We start from the raw sequence: 20,336 nt of genomic DNA, 5'->3' as shown, positions 1-20,336 counted from the left end.
TTGTCTCATTTAACTGCACTAAGTCAAAAAGGGAATATACTTATGGCCTATTTGCACACTTCCAAGAGATTGTAAAGTTTTCATCACAAGGAGAAAATTGTAACTCTTTCTAATGAGGGATGTTCACCAGACTTATTGTGGTGATCATTTTGCAATATATATCAAATAATTATGTTGTACACCTGAAACCAAAATAACAGTATATCTCAATATTATCTACGTATAATGATACCTGAAACTGAAATAGCATATTTGTCAATGTGACTTATGTATAATGATCATATAATCATTATGTTATGTACATAACACATCATACCTTCAATTGACTTCAGTCACTCAGTCATATCCAATTGTTTGAGACCCCACCGACTGTAGCATATCAGGCTCCCCTGTCCTCCACCCTCTCCTGGAGCTTGCTCAAACTCATGTCCATCCAGTCGATGATGCCATCCAACCATCTCATCCTCTGCCTTCTCCTTCTCCTCCTGCCATTAATCTTTCCCAGCATCAGGATCTTTTCCAATGAATCAATTCTTTGCATCACGTGGCCAAATATTAGAGCTTCAGCTTCAGTATCAGTCCTCTCAATGTATATTCAGGGCTGGTTTTCTTTAGTATGGACTAGTCTGATCTTCTTGCAGTCCAAGGGACTCTCCAGAGTCTTCTCCAACACCGCAGTTCAAAAGTATCAGTTCCTTGGGTCTCAGTTTCCTTTTGGTCCAGCGCTCACATCCATACTGACTATTGGGAAAACCATAGCTTTGACTAGATGGAATTTTATTTATATATTTAAACATATATGAATACACACATATGTAAGGCAAAGTTTTTGAAAAGGATATAATTACATATTAGATAAAGAAAACTAATAAACTAGTATAATTTGTTTTTTCAAATGTGCATTTTGGCTATCATGTTGGGTCTAAACCTTTTCTTCAAATGTAGTTTATGTTTATGCTAATAGTAGATACAGAAACGTGTCTTAACCTTGAAACATTAACTGCAGAACAGCTTATTTACAATAGCTAATGAAAATCACAAAATTTCGAAACCTATAGGCCTGCCCAGTACTCTTCTGTTGGTCATTTAACCAACTGATCTTTGACTTAATTCCTCCCTGACTCAGAAACTCTTATAGGTGCTTAGTTTACATCACTAAACTAAGCAGGCAGACACTTATCCTCATGGAACTGATATTCTAGCTGGGGGAAGACTATAGATAATCTGCAAGAAACATGAATCCAAGTACATTATATGGTATGTTAACAGGTGATCTGTACTAGGGGAAAAGAACTAGTAAAGCAGAGGATGGGGTTTAGGGAATAAAGGTGAAGAAAGGGAAGTGATTCAAAGAAAAACAACTTAGACCACACTGAGGGGAGCAAATGCTCTCTTGCCTTCAAGATTCAAGTTTTCCCTATCCAGTCAGGTCTCTTGATAGTCTATGCAACTTCAAAAATGTTTCCGTGTCTGAGTCCCTATGCAAACTCACGCCAAATATGCATGTTCTGAATATTCTGCCTCTCTTCAGTAGAACTGGTTTCATAAAAAAAAATTTTTGGTAAATTCCCCAAATTAAGTAACATTTTATGCAGCAAATTTTGATAGTTTTCTGATTCCTGAAGAACTAATCTCCAAAGTGTTTTCCATTTTTCAACACATCGTCAGTGACCTAATTATATTATGTAAAAGAATCATATATGCATTGCTATTCTAATATATTATGACATTTTAAAAAATATACACAAATATAAACTAAATTAAATTGAGACAAAAATAAATAGAAATGGAAATAGTAACATTTTCTTCCCCAGGGGATGAGGACACTCATTTTTATGGCCACTGGACTAATGGATTCTGAATATACACACATAATTATACCAGTTATTTAACTATCATAATAAAGTAATTTCTTTTATATACAGTTTAAATCAAAGTTCTCAGAATACCACAAGTGGCCAAGAATACAATTATATGTGAATAACTCTCTTCATCAGTTCAGTTCAGTTCAGTCACTCAGTCGTGTCCGATTCTTTGCGACCCCATGAATTGCAGCAGGCCAGGCCTCCCTGTCTATCACCAACTCCTGGGGTTCACTCAAACTCACATCCATCGAGTCGGTGATGCCATCCAGCCATCTCATCCTATGTCGTCCCCTTCTCTTCCTGCACCCAACCCCTCCCAGAGTCAGAGTCTTTTCCAATGAGTCAACTCTTCAAAGTAGGTGACCAAAGGCCTGGAGTTCAGCTTTAGCATCAGACCTTCCAAAGAAAACCCAGGGTTGATCTCCTTTAGAATGGACTGGTTGGATCTCCTTGCAGTCCAAGGGACTCTCAGGAGTCTTTTCCAGCACCTCATTTCAAAAGCATCAATTCTTCGGTTCTCAGCTTTTTTCACAGTCCAATCCTCACATCCATACATGACCACAAGAAAAACTATAGCCTTGACTGGATGGGCCTTTGTTGGCAAAGTAATGTCTCTGGTTTTCAATATGCTATCTAAGTTGGTCATAACTTTTCTTCCAAGGAGTAAGTGTCCTTTAATCTCATGGCTGCAGTCACCATCTGCAGTGATTTTGGAGCCCCCCAAAATAAAGTCTGACACTATTTCCACAGTTTCCCCATCTATTTCCCATGAAGGAATGGGACCAGATACCATGATCTTAACAAAGCTAGTGGAGGTGATGGAATTCCAATTGAGCTATTTAAAATCCTGAACGATGATACTGTGAAAGTGCTGCACTCAATATGCCAGCAAATTTGGAAAACTCAACAGTGGTCACAGGACAGGAAAAGTCAGTTTTCATTCAAATCCCAAAGAAAGGCAATGCTAAAGAATGCTCAAAATACTGTACAATTACACTAATCTCACAGGCAAGTAAAGTAACTCTCTTCATATGCATATGTAAAATTTTGTGAGCTGAATCAAGTAATCATTTTAGTTCTTTTGTTTTCCATCAATTCATCTACTGGTAAATAATCCAAACTCTACAACAGAAATCTTTTTTTTCAGGGTTTAAATCTCAAGTTATAATAAATGCGGAGCAATGGCCTAGAAGAATGAATAAAAAGTCATATGGATATCATCATTTATATGCATTTGTAAAGGAAATTAATGAAAAAATACAGAAGCCTTACAGTTTGCAGAAACAGAAAGTGTACTCACTCAGAGCTGAATATACATATCACCTAGGAACAATACTTTCTCAGCTTCTGATGACTTCTAAAGAAAGGGACTCCACGACTTTCATCTCCAGCCTACTGTGGACTCCTTTCACTTTCCTCCTCAACTTCCCTCCATGAAATCTCTTCCCTAGGTTCTAAAACACACCTTGGGCTTCTGGTTCAAACAAGATGGGCTTGATCTCTTTGTGCCCACCCCTTTGTTTGTTCTGGAAATAAGAAGAGACCACTAAAGGAGACCTTGTATAGTTGGCAAGAGGAAGGTTAACTAGATTAGGGCCTGAAGAATGGAAGAACAACACAGCAGCACCTAAGAGAAGACAAGCCAGGCCCAGCATTCCTGACCTCCAACCTAGATCAGAAGGCAGCCTGACTAGGGCTGTTCCTCCCAAGGAACAAATGTGAAGGAACACCAGGTGGTGCTTTAGTTGCCAGGCTGTTCCTGACTCTTTGTGACCCCATGGACTGTCGCCCACCAAGCTCCTCTGTCCATGGAATTCTCCAGGGAAGAATATGGATCTCATGTATTCCTCCAGGGGATCTTCCCAACCCAGGGGTTGAACCCAGGTTTTCACAAGACAAGTGGATTCCTTACTGTCTGAGCCACCAGGAAAGCCCAAGAAACTCAATAATGGCATGGATATTTGGAAAATAAAAGGATAAAACCATATGTTAAAATTCGATAAAGTAGACTACAGGGCAAAGAAAATTTCCAAAGACAAAGGAATACAAGGACATTACATAAAGAATAAAGAGTTGAATCCCTGGGTCAGGAAGATCCCCTGCAGGAGGGCATGGCAACCCACCTTAACATTCTTCCCTGGAGACTCCCCATGGACAGAGGAGCCTGGCAGACTATATAGTCCATGGGGTCACAAAGAGTTGGACATGACTGAAATCACCTAGCACACTTGTAAGGCAGTAAAACTTAAAAGTCCTCACCAAAAAGATCTTGAAAGGTAAGTATGTGAGGTGATATTAATAGATATGTTGATTAAATCAATGAAGAATCCATTGACAATGTATACCTATTAAACTGTCAGGTATTCTTTAAGTATCTTGCCATTTTATCTGGAAAATATATTTTTAAAAAACTGAAAAAAGAAAAACAGGAAGATTTCAATAATTTTTATATAATTATGTAGGTATTTCAGACATTACACTTGGTATGTAAAGGGTTTTTTATTTTTATTCCAAATAATAGGGATTCATTGGATATTCAGAAAAGTCAGAAACCTAGGAAATCCTCCCATAATAAAGATATATACGTAAATCCAAGAATGATTATGTCACTGATTTAAACTTATAAAACGTGATGCAAATGTAGCAATAGAAACCCTGTTTCCTAGGTTTAGGTGACTCTTTACCGAATTACCTGGCAAATTGAAATATCTCCTATGCTCTGAAAAACTTGATTCTTACCTCTTTCACAGCTGATCATATTCCACATTGTATTTACTGTCCAGTTAGCATAAGTTTTACCATGTAAATTGAATTCCCTGAAGGTTCAATCCTGGCATTTCTGATCTTCTCACTCTATATTCTCACATGTGGCTAAAGCTCTTTACAAATGCCTTCTTCTCCCTGGAACACCCTCTCTCTCTTACAAGATTACCTCCTCGACATCTTTCAGAACTCAGTAAAAACCACTTCCTGCAAACAGCGTTTCCTGACTCTGGCACAGCTCAGGTCTCCTTGTTATGTGGAAATATGGCATTCTGTGCTTCTCCCTCTTGACAGGTATCCCAATTGTGGCGCAACATTTAACTCTGAAATTCACATCATTTCTGTTTTTCTATTAAAATTTAAGTCCTAATTCACAAAGTCCACATGTGTGCTCTTACTACTGTCCATTCTTTACATCCAAGAGGACTTCATTAAGTGTTTGTTCAACGAAAACACTTTTATTTGTGCAGAATAAAATTTCAATGAATTTTTGATGCTGTTCCTACAGCCTACAGTGAACTAAAACCTGTTTGGTCTTTTATTCCACCTACACTAGCCCTCACAGTTTTATGTCCTAAGATAATGTAATAATCAAGTCAGTGACAAAAAGGCTGAATAGGACAAAATGTTAACTGCTATTCCAGATAAAGGTTCCTTCTGTGTTTTTGTTTTCTTTTTTTTTCTTTCAGAAAGAACTTGCATTCCAGAGTGTGTTCAGGTGAATAGAAACAGGACTGAGATGTTAACAGGAATAAAACCACTGTGGCAGTAAACAAAAGTAGACAATTCACGCATCTTCTGTATACATCAAGAATCATTTTATCAGGAGCTGTTGGCTCAGACAGTAGAGAGTCCTCCTGCAGTACAGGAGACCTGCATTCCATCCCTAGTCAGGAAGATCCCTGGAAGAGGGCATGTCAAACCACTCTAGTATTCCTGCCTAGAGAATTCCCATGGACTGAGGAGCCTGGTGGGTCGTCAGACCATGGAGTCATAAATTGTTGGACCTGACTCAGCAACTACGTATAAAAAAATTCCTCAAGGTGACATACTGACATTTAGAAACAATTTCTCTCACTAGTGTGCTTAACTACAACTTCTGCTTTTCACTGAAAGACCAAAGATGAAAGTAGTATTCCATAACAATCAAGTAATTATTTCTATCAAGGAATTGTTCTTAAAGCTAAGCCAGAGAAATACACCGTGAGATAGAGCAGAAAATGCAAAGTAGAAGAGATCCAAACAGGGAAGCCTCATGAACAATCGATAATTTTCTTTTCAGGAAAAAGAATAAAACCTCAGTTTGGGATCATGTTTTCTAGAGAGATTTGCATACTCTTTGGAAATATAAAAATAATTTCCTTGTTTAGTTGAGAAAACCAAGGCCTAGAGAAGTGAAGATAAGTTTTCTAAGTCAAAGAGCAGTTATGTGAGGATTCCGATGAGAGCTCAGTGACAGGCCTTAGGGGCCAGTTGCTTCATGTTTAGGACAACGGGCTGTAGATTGGGGTACCTGTAATGGTGCCCTCTTCAAGCCAAATTGCTCTTACTTTGGGAAACCTCTATCTTTGCTCTTAACACCCTCAACTGATTCTATAAAATCCAAAATTTATTGGTTTAAAATTTAATTACGTCTAAGAAAATATCTTCCTATGTGAGCATGTCAAAGAACTATAATTTGAAAGAAATTTACAGTTCTATGCAGTATGTTATCATGTGCCACTGGAATTGATTATCTATGTTACTTGTTCCACATTCATGATCTAGGAAGGGAAAACAAGATTGACTTTTTTTTTTTCCCCACTTAATCATGTCCAGAGTTTTAGTGCATGCGGGCTGCAATTATAAAATGCCAGAGGCTGGGTGGTTTATAAACCATGTTATTTATCACAGTTCTGAAGGCTCGAAGTTCAAGATCAGGATCCCAGCATGGTTGAGTGAGTGAGGACCTCTTCTGGATATATCCCTAAATAGAAGGGATGAGCAAGTATTTCAGGCCTCTTTCACAAGGGCCCTAAACCCATTCATGTGGGCTCTGCCCTCATGCGGGTTCTGAACTCATGACCTAATTATTTTCAAATGGCCCCAACGTCTAAAATCATCACTTTAGGGATTAGGTTTTCAACATATGAATTTGGGAGAACACAAGCATTAGACCATGGCACCCAACGAGGAGAGTCTCTTGGCTAAGGTAACCCAAAGCCTCATGCATACTGAATGCTCTGTGGTGCTGATATGAAGCCCAGGACTAAGGAATTATAGATTTCTCCTGGTATATACCTTGGGGATTGCACAGTTTTGAAAGATAAAGTTAAAAAGCTCCCAGATAAAAAATTGTCTTATTTGGGGGAAAATTGTCTATTCTGTAAAAAAACAGCATGCATTTTGTATACAGTATTTGAATATATAAAACTCAGTTTCCTATCCATACACCAAAACACGTTATAGAAATACAAATAATCCCATTTACCATTGCATCAAAAAAATAATATACTTAGAAACAAATTTAAGCAAGGTGATGAAAGATCTATGTATGAAAACATTCAAGACACTCATGAAGGTAATGTTTCAAACACACAAATGGAACATATTTCATATTTATTGACTGGAAGAATTAATATTGTTAATACATCCATACTAGCCACAGCTAGCTACATATTCACTGCTGCTGCTGCTGCTACTGCTGCTAAGTCACTTTAGTCGTGTCTGACTCTGTACGACCCCATAGACGGCAGCCCACCAGGCTCTGCCGTTCCTGGGACTCTCCAGGCAAGAACACTGGAGTGGGTTGCCATTTCCTTCTCCGATGCAGGAAAGTGAAAAGTGAAAATGAAGTCGCTCAGTCATGTCCAACTCTTCGTGACCTCATGGATTGCAGCCTACCAGGCCCCTCCGTCCATGGGGTTTTCCGGGCAAGAGTACTGGATTGGGGTGCCACTTCCTTCTGCAAACATGCAGTCTCTTTCAAAATTCCAAGGCATGTTTCACAAAACAGAAAAAAAAAAATATTCTACAACTCGTATAAAACTCTTGTTGTTGTTCAGTTGTCAGGTCACGTCTGACTCTTACTGACTGCATAGACTGCACCATGCCCGCCTTCCCTGTTCCTTACCATCTCCTAGAATTTGCCCAAGTTCGTGCCCTTTGAATCGGTGATGCCATCCAACCATCTCATCCTCTGTCACCCTCTTTTTCTTCTGCCTTCAATCTTTCCCAGCATCAGGGTCTTTTCCAATGAGTCAGCTATTCACATTAGGTGGCCAATGTATTGGAGCTTCAGCTTCAGCATCAGTCCTTCCAAAGTGTATATGGGGTTGATTTCCTTTAAGGTTGACTGGTTTGATCTCCTTGGTGCCTAAGGGGCTCTCAAGAGTCTTCTACAGCACCACAGTTTGAAAACATCAGTTCTATAGCACTCTGCCTTCTTTACTGTCTGTCCAGCTCTTACATGCGTACATGACTACTGGAAAGAGCATAGCCTTCACTATACAGACCTCTGTTGGCAAAGTGATGTTTTTGCTTTTAACACACTGTCTAGGTTTGTCATGACTTTCCTGCCAAGAAGCAATTGTCTTGTAATTTCATGTCTGCAGTCACCATGCACAGTGATTTTAGAGCCCAAGAAGAGGAAATCTGTCACTGATTCCACCTTTTCCCCTTCTATTTGCCATGTCAATGACGGGATCACATGCCATGATCTTAGCTTTTTTGATATTGAGTTTTAAGCCAGCTGTTTCACTCTCCTCTTTCACCTTCATCGGAGGCTGTTTAGTTCCCCTTCGCTGTCTGCCATTAGAGCGGAATCATTCACATATCTGAGGTTGTTGATATTTCTCCCAGCAATCTTGCTTCCAGCCTTTAGGACTCATCCAGTCCAACATTTTGCATGACATGCTCTGCGTATAAGTTAAGTCAGCAGGGTGACAATATTCAGCCTTGACAGACTCCTTCACCAATTTTGAACCAGTTTATTGTTCTTTGTCTGGTTCTAACTTGTTGCTTTTTGAACTGCATACAGGTTTCTCAGAAGACAAGTAACGTTGGTCTGGTATGCCCGTCTCCTTAAGAATTTTCCACTTTGTTGTTAGTGTACTGTATTGGTGTTTTTCTTTCTGGCTTACTTCACTCTGTATAATAGGCTCCAGTTTCATCCACACAGTTTGGCGAGATCAATGAAGCAGGTGTTTTCTGGAATTCCCTTGCTTTCCCTTATGTTCCACCAGATGCTGCCAATTTGATCTCTGGTTCCTTTGCCTTTTCTAAAGCCAGGATGAACATCTGGAAGTTCTAGGTTCGCATAATGCTAGAGCCTAGCCAGGAAGATTTTGATCATAACCTTACTAGAACTGGAGATGACTGCATCGGTTCAGTGGCTTGAACATTCTTTAATACTGTCCTTCTTGGGAACTGGGATGAGCATTGACCTTTTCCGGTCGTCTTGTCACTGCTGGCTTTTCGAAATTTTCTGACATATTGAGTGGAGCACTTATATAGCATCGTCTTTCAAGATTTTCATAGCTTTGCTGGAATTCTATCACATCCACTTGCTTGGTTGGTAGCATGCTTTTTAAGCCCACTGGAGTTCACATTCCAGAGTTTCTGGCTCTAAGTGAGAAACTACACCATTGTGATTATCTGGGTCATTAAGATATTTTTTGGTATAGTTCTTCTGTGTACTTTTCCCATCTCTTCTTCGTCTATTCTGCTGTATTAAATGACAAAACACCAAAGATAAAAGTGATCTTGGGAAAAAAAGAACAAGTTTCAAGACTAGGGTTGCTGATTTCAGATTGTATTAGAAAGCTATAGTAATCAAGACAGAATGAATTGCTTCTGGCGCAAAAATAAACACATAGATACACAGAGCTGATCGGCAAAGCCAGAAAAAAATGAACACCCATATAATGTCGGTTAGCTTATAAAAAAGAAGCTAAGACTGTCCAGTGGGGAAAGGACAAGTTTGTCAAAAATGGCACTGGGGAAACTGGAGAGTCCTATGAAAAAATGGAACTGTGCCCCTGTCTTTTCCATGCACAAAAATAAAAAAGGAATAAAGTTTTGAACGTAAGACTTTAAGCGATTAAACTCTTAGAAGAAGCCATTGAGATAGTCTTCTTGCCATCAGGCTTTACAACTGTTTTTTGGTTTCACACCAAAAGCAAAGGCAACAACTGCAAAAAAAAAAAACCAGTGGGACCACATCAAACTCCAAACAAAGGAACATCAGCAAAATCAAATGGCACCTTACAGATTGACAGAAGATATTTCCAAATCATACATTTGATATGGGCTTAACATCCAAAAATATATGAGACATGCAACTCAAGGGCAAAAAACCCAAACAATCAAAAAATTTAATGGAGCATAATTAAAGTAAGAGTTTCAATAAATCTGAAGTTTAGACTGTAGATGAGAGACTCAGCAAGGTTTTCCTTCTAGAACAGCAAAAGCCTGTGCCTTCCTGGCATTACTTTCTTCATCTCCACTCACTTGTTTGACAATTACAGGGCAATGTGTACATTCTTCAATCAATAGCAATCACCCCACAGTGAGCTATAATGTGTACTAAGATTAGCCCCACTGGGGGAAAAAAACTAATATTTGCATCCTTACTAATGATGCATATCAAAAGGAAAGTAATGTCCAGAGTTTACCATTCCATTGTTTTCTATATTTCATTTCAAAATTGAGCCACCTAGTAAGGAAAATGAGTTAGGAGAGCTCAATAATATATAGATAGAAAATTAGTTTTAAATGGGAGCATCAAAAGCAGAGACATTACTTTGCCGACTAAGGTCTGTCTAGTCAAGGTTATGGTTTTTCCTGTGGTCATAGATGGATGTGAGAGTGGACTGTGAAGAAGGGTGAGCACCAAAGAATTGATGCTTTTGAACTGTGGTGTTGGAGAAGACTCTTGAGAGTCCCTTGGACTGCAAGGAGATCCAACCAGTCCATTCTGAAGGAGATCAGCCCTGGGATTTCTTTGGAAGGAATGATGCTAAAGCTGAAGCTCCAGTACTTTGGCCACCTCATGTGAAGAGTTGACTCTGATGCTGGGAAGGATTGGGGGCAGGAGGAGAAGGGGACGACCGAGGATGAGATGGCTGGATGGCATCACGGACTCAATGAACATGAGTCTGAGTGAACTCCGGGAGATGGTGATGGATAGGGAGGCCTGACGTGCTGTGATTCATGAGGTGAATTGAATGGATGATAACCTGAGGTAAGTTCTTATTATTGCTGTAACTCTATTCCTTTAGATTCTCTATAGCATCAGCCTAATAATTTATCGTAAGTACTAATACCAATAGGGACATCTACTGGTAAATTTACAGTGAGTAGAGAAAGAAAGGATATATTAGGCAAGAAGTCTAAGTATGGGAAGTCAACATTGGCAGTAAAGTAAAGGTCAGTATGGCCTTGAGAGGAAGGAAGGTTCTGAAAGTTTCCTGAAACACCAAGAAGGACTCAGATGTGAGGAATTAGCTTAATTTGTAAACCAGAAACTACCAGAAGAAATTTAAGTTCATAAAAATATTACAATGCTAAAATCCAAAATTTAGACAGAGAATAGGATAGGGTCGGGTATATAGACATTCAGAATTCTCCATTGCTTAGTGCATCAGGCACTCAAGGACCACCCTCACTGAAGGCTTTCTCTATTGCTCACCCTACAGGTACCAGCATAGAGAAAGAGATAGCTCTACTCCACAGGCAGTTGAACCCCCTTTAATGGCCTCCTGGCTTTCCTTAAGAAGCATTTCATGGAGCAGATTTCCTCCATCCCATCCCATCAGGCTGACTCCCCACGGTCAACAGAGGTCCTCACCATGGGATCATTCCACAATCCCCATGGCTCCAGCTCCCAGCTTCCATGGACACCAGTGGACTTACAACCCTGTCCGAGGTATGAAAGGCTGCAGCATGGCTTGTCTACGTGGTTCTCACTCCATTCAGACTGTCACAGATTAGTGAGTTCACTCCCCAACTACTTCAAATGCATCCCCGGTCACTGTGGACGGCCATGGATGCGGGGATCTCTCCCCTGCGCTTCAGCTTCCTCACCCCCAAGTGCAGGCTGGTCCCCTTGCTCTCCTCCTCCTTTCCCCTTCCTCCTTGTCTGTTCTTTCCTTTATCCTACCGAGTTCTGTATGGATCCGGATATTCCTTCTCAGTTCTCAGGGAGTCCCTCCAGTGCTCACCTGGTCTTCTGTGGGAACTGCTGCATCTCTAGACATTCCTGAATATCCGTGGAGAGAGGTGAACCCCACTTCCACCCACTGCTCTGTCATCTTGTCCACCCACATTTGTGCATGTATTAGGAACGAGTTTCCCTTTCTATTAAGTAACACTGTCATCACCACACATGTTGAACTTTTGCTTTTTGAAGAGAACACAGGTAAGTTCCACTCTCTTCAGTTGAGTCAGTCATCCATTCATGGCCGACTATTAAAGACTGCATGGACTGCAGTATGCCAAGCTTCCCTGTACATCCCAGACTCCCAGAGCTTAGTCAAACTCATGTCCATCAAGTTGGTGATGCCGCGTGATGATGTCCAGTCTCTCAGACAATTTCAAAAATACAACACAATCTTATTAGTTAAGGTAACCATTCTCTACGTCAGATTCTCAGTTCAGTTCTGTTGCTCATTCATTTCCGACTCTTTGTGACCCTGTGGACTGCAGCAACACGTTTCCCTATCCATAACCAACTCCCAGAGCTTGCTCAAACTCATGATTAGATCTCATGATTAGATCATGAGGCTCAAATTTAGATCTTCAGATCTTATTAATTTTTTAATATATGAAATGTGTAACCTTTAGAATTCTCTCCCTATTTCCCCTACCCTCCAGTCTTTGGCAATCATTTTCTACTATGAGTTCCATCTTTTTTTTCTTTTTTGGAGATTCCTTATAATTGAGATCATATGGTATTTGTCTTTGACTTAGTCCACTTAGCATGATGTCCTCCAGTTTCATTCATGTTGCCACAAATGTGAAGATTCTTTCTTTTTCTAATGGCTAAATAATATTTACCTATATATGTCAATGACATTGTTTTAATCCATTCACCTGTTGAAAGATACTCAGGTTGTGCCTATACCAAGTCTACTGTGAATAATGCTGCAATGAACATGGGAATACAGATCTCTCTTTGGCACAATGATTTCATTTCCTTTGACTATATATCTAGAGTGGGATAAGGGATCACATAACAGTTCTCTTCTAATGGCTGGATGGCATCACCGACTTGATGGACGTGAGTTTGAGAGAACTCCAGGAGTTGGTGATGGACAGGGAGGCCTGGCATGCTGCAATTCATGGGGTCACAAAGAGTTGGACACAACTGAGCAACTGAACTGAACTGAACTGAACTCCCTTCCCCCCAGCAACCATAAGTTCGTTTTTTCAATCTGTGAGCCTCCTTCTGCTTTGTAAGTAATTTCATTTGTATCATTTCTTTTTAGATACCACCTGTAAGGAATATTGTATGATATTTCTCCTTCTCTGTTTGACTTAATCTACTCAGCATGACTCTCTAGGTCCATCTATGGACCTAGCATATGGAACAATCTATGTTGCTGCAAATGGCATTATTTCATTCTTTTCAATGACTGAGTAATATTTTGCTGTATATATGTACCACATCTTCTTTTTTTGTTGTTTATATGTATCTATTTATTAATATTTACCACTTAATAGAGTCACCATTTCCTTCCTGCATCCTTTTTTATTTTTTTTGGCTGTATCAATTTATCTATTTTTTATTTTTGTAATATATATTTATTTATTTTAATTAGAGGCTAATTCCTTTACAATACTGTATTGGTTTTGCCATACATCAACATGAATCCATCATGGGTGTACACATGCTCCCCATCCTGAACCCCTCTGCCACCTCCCTCCCCATCCCATCCCTCTATGTCATCCCAGTGCACCAGCCCCAAGCCTCCTGTATCATGCATCCAACCTGGACTAGCAATCCATTTCGCATATGATATTATATATGTTTCAATGCCATTCTCCCAAATCATCACACCCTCACCCTCTCCCACAGAGTCCAAAAGGCTGTTCTATACATCTGTGTCTCTTTTGCAGTCTCCCATACAGGGTTATAGCTAACATCTTTCTAAATTCCATATATATGCATTAACATACTGTATTGGTGTTTTTCTTTTGGCATACTTCACTCTGTATAATAGGCTCCAGTTTCATCCACCTCATTAGAACTGATTCAACTGTATTCTTTTTAATGGCTGAGTAATACTCCATTGTGTATATGTACCACAGCTTTCTTATCCGTTCATCTGCTGATGGACATCTAGGGTGCTTCAATGTCCTGGCTGTGATAAATAGTGCTGCAACACTTTTACATTGGGGTAAAAGTGTGTCTTGCAAGTCTGGTTTCCTTGGTGTGTATGCCCAGCAGTGGGATTGTGGGGTCATATGACAGTTCTATTTCCAGTTTTTTAAGGAGTCTCCACACTGTTCTTCATAGTGGCTATACTAGTTTTCATTCCCACCAGCAGTGTAAGAGGGTTCCCTTTTCTCCACAGGCTCTCCAACATTTACTGCTTGTAGACTTTTGGATAGCAGCCATTCTGACTGGCGTGAAATGATACTTCATTGTGGTTTTGATTTGCATTTCTCTCATAATGAGTAACGTTGATCATCTTTTCATGTGTTTGTTAGCCATCTGTATGTCTTCTTTGGAGAAATGTCAGTTTAAATCTTTGGCCCATTTTTTGATTGGGTGGTTTATTTTTCTGGAATTGAGCTCCAGGAGATGCTTGCATATTTTTGAGATTAATTCTTTGTCAGTTACTTCATTTGTTATTATTCTCTCCCATTCTGAAGGCTGTCTTTTCACCTTGCTTATAGTTTCCTTTGTTGTGCAGAAGCTTTTAATTTTGATTAGCTCCCATTTGTTTATTTTTGCTTTTGTTTCCAATATTCTGGGAGGTGGGTCATAGAGGATCCTGCTGTGATGTATGTCGGAGAGTGTTTTGCCTATGTTCTCCTCTAGGAGTTTTATCATTTCTAGTCTTATGTTTAGATCTTTAATCCATTGTGAGTTTATTTTTGTGTATGGTGTTAGAAAGACTATTTCCATCATCTAATTTTAAATAACCATTTTATTCTTCGATACCACGCCCCTTTAAACTAAATAAGAGCAGAGAAGATGCAAATGCTATAGTAAATCAGTATTAAATGCTGATACGTTATCCTTAATTACATTACTGCTCTTCTGGTAAATTGGAAGAAGACTCATGTTCAGGTCTCATTCAGGAGGATGAAATCTCTATTTTGTAAGTTCTCTTGTCCAAACTCAATTCTTGCTCACTTCAGTCTTAAATTCTGTTACCTACAAAGAATGGACACGAAAGTAATATTAAAATCATGCTTGCAAAAGTCAATGATTTTATGCTTCTGTTGGCCAAAGTAGGGCCAGGAATAATTTCTGAAATATTATAATACATCATGGAAGCATGAAGGTATAGTTCTAATATCAAAGAGGAGATGTTTGGAGATGATTCAAAAACTAAGCTCCATGGGTTTTCAGGATGTACTCTGGAGCAGACAGGTAAATTTGGTCCCTAAAAAGTCAAAGTCAGGAAAAGAGAGGCCTTGTTCACAGATCCAATGATGTAGTATTGGAGCTGATCCAATGATGTTGTATTGGTGCTGACCAGGTAATATTCTTATATTATCATTTGGAGATTTATTTGCTATTTTCTTGAAGAAACAAATGTAACAAGAAGATTAAAGATTCATTAAAGTAGAAGAGCTCTCAAAGTGCCTAGAAAAAGGATAGTCAGCAAAACCAAGCCCCCATACTGATAGTTGTCAAAGACTTTAACAGTGAGTATTATAGACAGAACAGAACAAGTGGATAAAACCAATGCTCTGGGGTCACTGCAATTTTGTAGTCAAAGACAAAATATTTTTCTCTTTCAGCACAGTCATCACAGCTTCCGCTGTGGTCCTGGTTACACACATGCAGACCGAAGGCCCACTGACATGTGTGATATGACATCAGGAAGGGAACAGATGAGTGTTATGGTGCCCAGTCATCTGCATTGGCTAATAATGGGACCTAGGGAAAATTACTTGCCCTCTCCAAGTCATTGCATCTTCATTGACATAACTTGATGATCATAGTGATGATTAAGGCTATCTCACAGGGTTCCTGTGAAACACAAATTTTAAGAGGTTCTGAAGCTTTGGGGAAAGTATAAAAGACATGCATGGGGTTGTTAATGTGAGTGAGCAGATCCAAGGTACAGTATCCTTTTTCTCTTAGTATTCTCTTTGTACTCAACAGGAGTGATCAGTCAGTCATATGTTTACTCTTACCCCAGCGTGATGGTAAACCACACAGATCAACTGGACTTTTCTTGTCATTTCAGTGTCTAAAATTCAAGCATTAGTCAATGTAGAGTGAAAAAATTACAAACTCCTTGAGGGCCTCCCTGACAGAGTCTGCAGAGTCCCAGCACTAAATTGTCTTAAACAAAACAAAACAAAACAAAACAAAACAAAACAAAAGGCCTAAACACTCTGGCTCAGAATTTAGTTCCAAATCTTTACAGAGCACAGAAGTAGTTCTGGGAGAAATAGAGAAAATGCAGAGAGTAATCTACTTCTCCACATTCTGTGCAAATATCATCATCCATCTAAATTTACACAGAAGGCGCTCCTTCTTCCCCACCCGAGCTAGTATAGCACCAACTCCTCAGTGCAACAGGGAAAGAAAAGGCTTGCCTCCACAGGATGGATTTGATAACCTCAAGTAACTAGATCATCTCAGAATGGCTCATGTTTTTATTTAAACAGGGTCCTGCCTGCTGCTGCTGCTGGTCATGTCAAATCTGCTCCTGTACCAGGGCAACACATGCCCATCCTGCTTTCCTAACATGTTTGCCATCCCACTTACATCCCTTAGAGATCTGTTTCTCAATGCCACCAGGCTCATCCATGATATTTTTGGCCTTTCCTGGATAATGTTCCCTGAGTTTCTAAGTACTTTGGTGGTGGTGTTTTAGTTCCTAAGTCATGTCTGACTACTGTAACCCCATGGACTGTGTATCCCACTAGGCTCCCAGATGGAACCTTTGCCTTTGTTACTGAGCAATACTGTGCTTTCAACAAGAAGGCGGCATCAGCCAAACTTCAAATAACAGAGTCTCTAGGTCAAAGAAGCCGCCAGCTCATAAGATGTGGAAATCAAAGAAAGGATCCATTTTGCGAAATCACAAAGATTCCTAAGAAGTGCAATAACTGTTTCAATTTCCTCCTGATTTTTTTGGTAACTTTCCAAAATAAATGAGTTTGTATTTGTCAGCCAAGAATGCCAGTGAAGAATACAATAGACTCAGTGGAATAATCAATAGAAATTTATTTCCTCACAATTCTGGGGGCTAAAAGTCTCAGATCAGGGTGCCAGCAAGGTGAGGTTCTGGTAAGAATTCTTTCTTCCCAGGCTGGCTTCTCCCTGTGTCCTCACACAGGGTGGGGGGTTGGGAAAAGAGATAGAGGAAAAGACACAGAGACACAGAGAGAATTCTCTGGTGTTTCCCTTCCTGAAGACACTAAACCTATTGGATGAGTGTTCCACCCTAAGAGCTCATTTAACCTTAATGGGCTTCTCTGGTGGCTCAGATGATAAAGAATCTGCCCACAGTTGAGAGACCGGGGTTCAATCCCTGGGTCTGGAAGGTTCCCTGGAGAAGGGAACAGCAAGCCACTCCAGTATTCTTGCCTGAGAAATCCCATGGACAGAGGAGTCTGGTGGGCTAAAGAACATGAGGTCCCAAAAATTGAACCCTTTTCAAAACACAGTACTTTGGCAGTTAAGGCTTAACATTCGAATTTGAAGAAAACACATTCAGTCCATAATACTACCTGACATAAAGCACTAAAGTAAAAGAGGAGAGGGAAAAAGTTGCTTAAAGCTTAACATTCCAAAAACTAAGATCATGGCATCTGGTCTCATCACTTCATGGGAAATAGATGCAGAAACAGTGCAAACAGTGTCAGACTTTATTTTGGGGGGCTCCACAATCACTGCAGATGGTGACTGCAGCCATGAAATTAAAAGATGCTTATTCCTTGAAAGGAAAGCTTTGACTAACCTAGATAGCATATGCGAAAGCAAAGACATTAGTCTACCGACAAGTTCCTTCTAGTCAAGGCTATGGTATTTCCAGTAGTTATGTATGGATGTGAGAGTTGGACTGTGAAGAAAGCTGAGCACTGAAGAATTGACGGTTTTGAACTGTGGTGTTGGAGAAGACTCTTGAGAGTCCCTTGAACTGCAAGGAGATCCAACCAGTCCATTCTAAAGGAGATCAGTCCTGGGGGTTCTTTGGAAGGAATGATACTAAAGCTGAAACTCCAAAACTTAGGCCACCTCATGTGAAGACTTGACTCATTGGAAAAGACTCTGACACTGGGAGGCATTGGGGGCAGGAGGACATGGGGATGACAGAGGATGAGATGGCTGGATGGCATCACCGACTCGATGGATGTGTTGGTGATGAACAGGGAGGCCTGGCGTGCTGTGATTCATGGGGTCGCAAAGTGTAGGACATGACTGAGTGACTGAACTGAACTGAACTGAACTGGGGAAAGCGAAGCATGTTGATTTTCTGGTCGTTCAGTGTTGCTCTGGGCTTTCTTCTCCAGGCTCAGTATAAATAGGCAATAAGTGAGAACTGCTCTGCAGTGAACTGGGTGGATGAACTATGTTAAACAAAGCTGAATCCTGGTCACAGATACAAATACTGGCAGGTTTTTTTTTTTTTTTATGCTAAAAGTTATTGTTTTAAGATTTGCAGTGAATAGCTTTAGAGCTACAGTAGAATGGGAGTTTACAATTGGAAACAATTATTCTCTTTCTGATGAAGGTATTTGGAAGTTGTATGTTAATTCTTTTAGGTCAATCAAGGAGCACGCAGTAGAGCAGACAGCTAATAAAAAGTGGTGCTAAAGGTTTCTATTCCACTCACTTTGTTCTTTTTACTCACTAGTATTTGTTTCATCCTCCATTTTGACTACCCATTTTTTCCCATATCTTCCAAGTAATCTCTTGAAATGTTCATAACTTTTGCTAAAGACGAGTTTTTCTCTATCAGTGTGTTAGCTAGATTTTTCTACTCCTATTATTCTCAGTTCATTGCTTAGTATTTCCTATAACTCTATGTCAAATTTTTCTATCATACCATTTTCCCACCATAAACAACATTGCCTACCTGGGACGAACGCTAAGCTTTATGGTGTCCGGATTCAGTGATAAGCGAAAGTCATAACTGTATAACACCTTATAAGGGAATATATTGGCTCTAACCCACAGTAAACAAGAGATCAAATGGTTAAATATAGGTGCATGCATGCATTCTAAGTCACTTCATTTGTGTCCAACTCTTTGCAACCCTACTGACTGTAGCCCAACAGGCTCCTGTGTCCAGTGGATTGGCAAGGCAAGAATACTGGGGTATGCTGCTGTACCCTCTTGCCAGTGATGCTCCTCACCTAGGGATCAAACCTGAGTCTTTGTATATGTCCTGTATTGGCAGGAATGTTCTTTACCACTACCATCACCTGAGAAGCACCAAATATTGGTACATATGTCCTATATTTGGTTCAAACACTAAAGAATAATTTAAAAAACCCTATAATAATATAACAGAGAAGGGAAAACATTAAACTTAGAAAAGTTAGATGTTAAATCAATTTTATAGGACCATGTATAGAAAAGATAGGAAAGGAATGACTTTCAAATATTGTGATTCCCTCCCAATAAAAAAATTATACCTCTATCAACTTGTTAATGTTCTGTTAATGGGTTCATCTACTGAATGCTGAACAACTGTAACTAATTGTCTGATCACTTTTAGGATGAGCAGGATGCCCAGGAAAACTATACTATATCAATGCCTCTAACAACTGATATATCAATTCCCTCCATACCCCTGAAGATAAAGAACACCTCCAACGCATGCATGTGAGACTTTTACCTGGGTTTTTTACGAGCTCAAATGAGACAGTATGTAGGTTACCAGGCTTCAGATTATTAGAGGTAATGGTAACTGTACATGCAGGCAAAGGTGCAGGACTGTAAGCAATTGCAGAGAAATTATACTATGCAGTTGATGAAACATGAGCAAAATTAAGGGATGACTAAAGATCTTTGAAGCAACATAAATAACAGATCTATAAATTGTCCATGGAGACAAGTTTAGTTCAATCAATGCATTAGACACAGGATTGCAGCTATTATACTGTACAAAAACAGGAAATGAATGGGAACATCCATGTGTAAAATAAAAGATGCAAAATTCATGAATATGTAAGAAACACACCCAGTTTTGAGTACTCCCTGTTACTAGTGACTCCTGCATGGAAGTCCTCTACTGCACCACTCGAGCCATTTCGTCTGCCTTTCAAGCCTCCCCGATTCTGCTTCTAGAGGAACTAAGAGCCTCTTGATGAACGTGAAAGAGGAGGGTAAAAACGTTGGCTTAAAGCTCAACATTCAGAAAACTAAGATCATGGCATCCTATTATCTATGTATAATGACACCTGAAACTGAAATAGCATATTTGTCAATGTGATCTATGTATGATGATCATATAATCATTATGTTATATACATGGCACATATGCATACCTCCAGTTAAGTTCAGTCACTCAGTCATATCCACTC

Source organism: Ovis aries, chromosome 20, assembly GCF_016772045.2.
Source record: "Ovis aries strain OAR_USU_Benz2616 breed Rambouillet chromosome 20, ARS-UI_Ramb_v3.0, whole genome shotgun sequence".
NCBI classification, from domain to species: domain Eukaryota; kingdom Metazoa; phylum Chordata; class Mammalia; order Artiodactyla; family Bovidae; genus Ovis; species Ovis aries.
Note: the sequence above shows the minus strand (reverse complement) of the source record.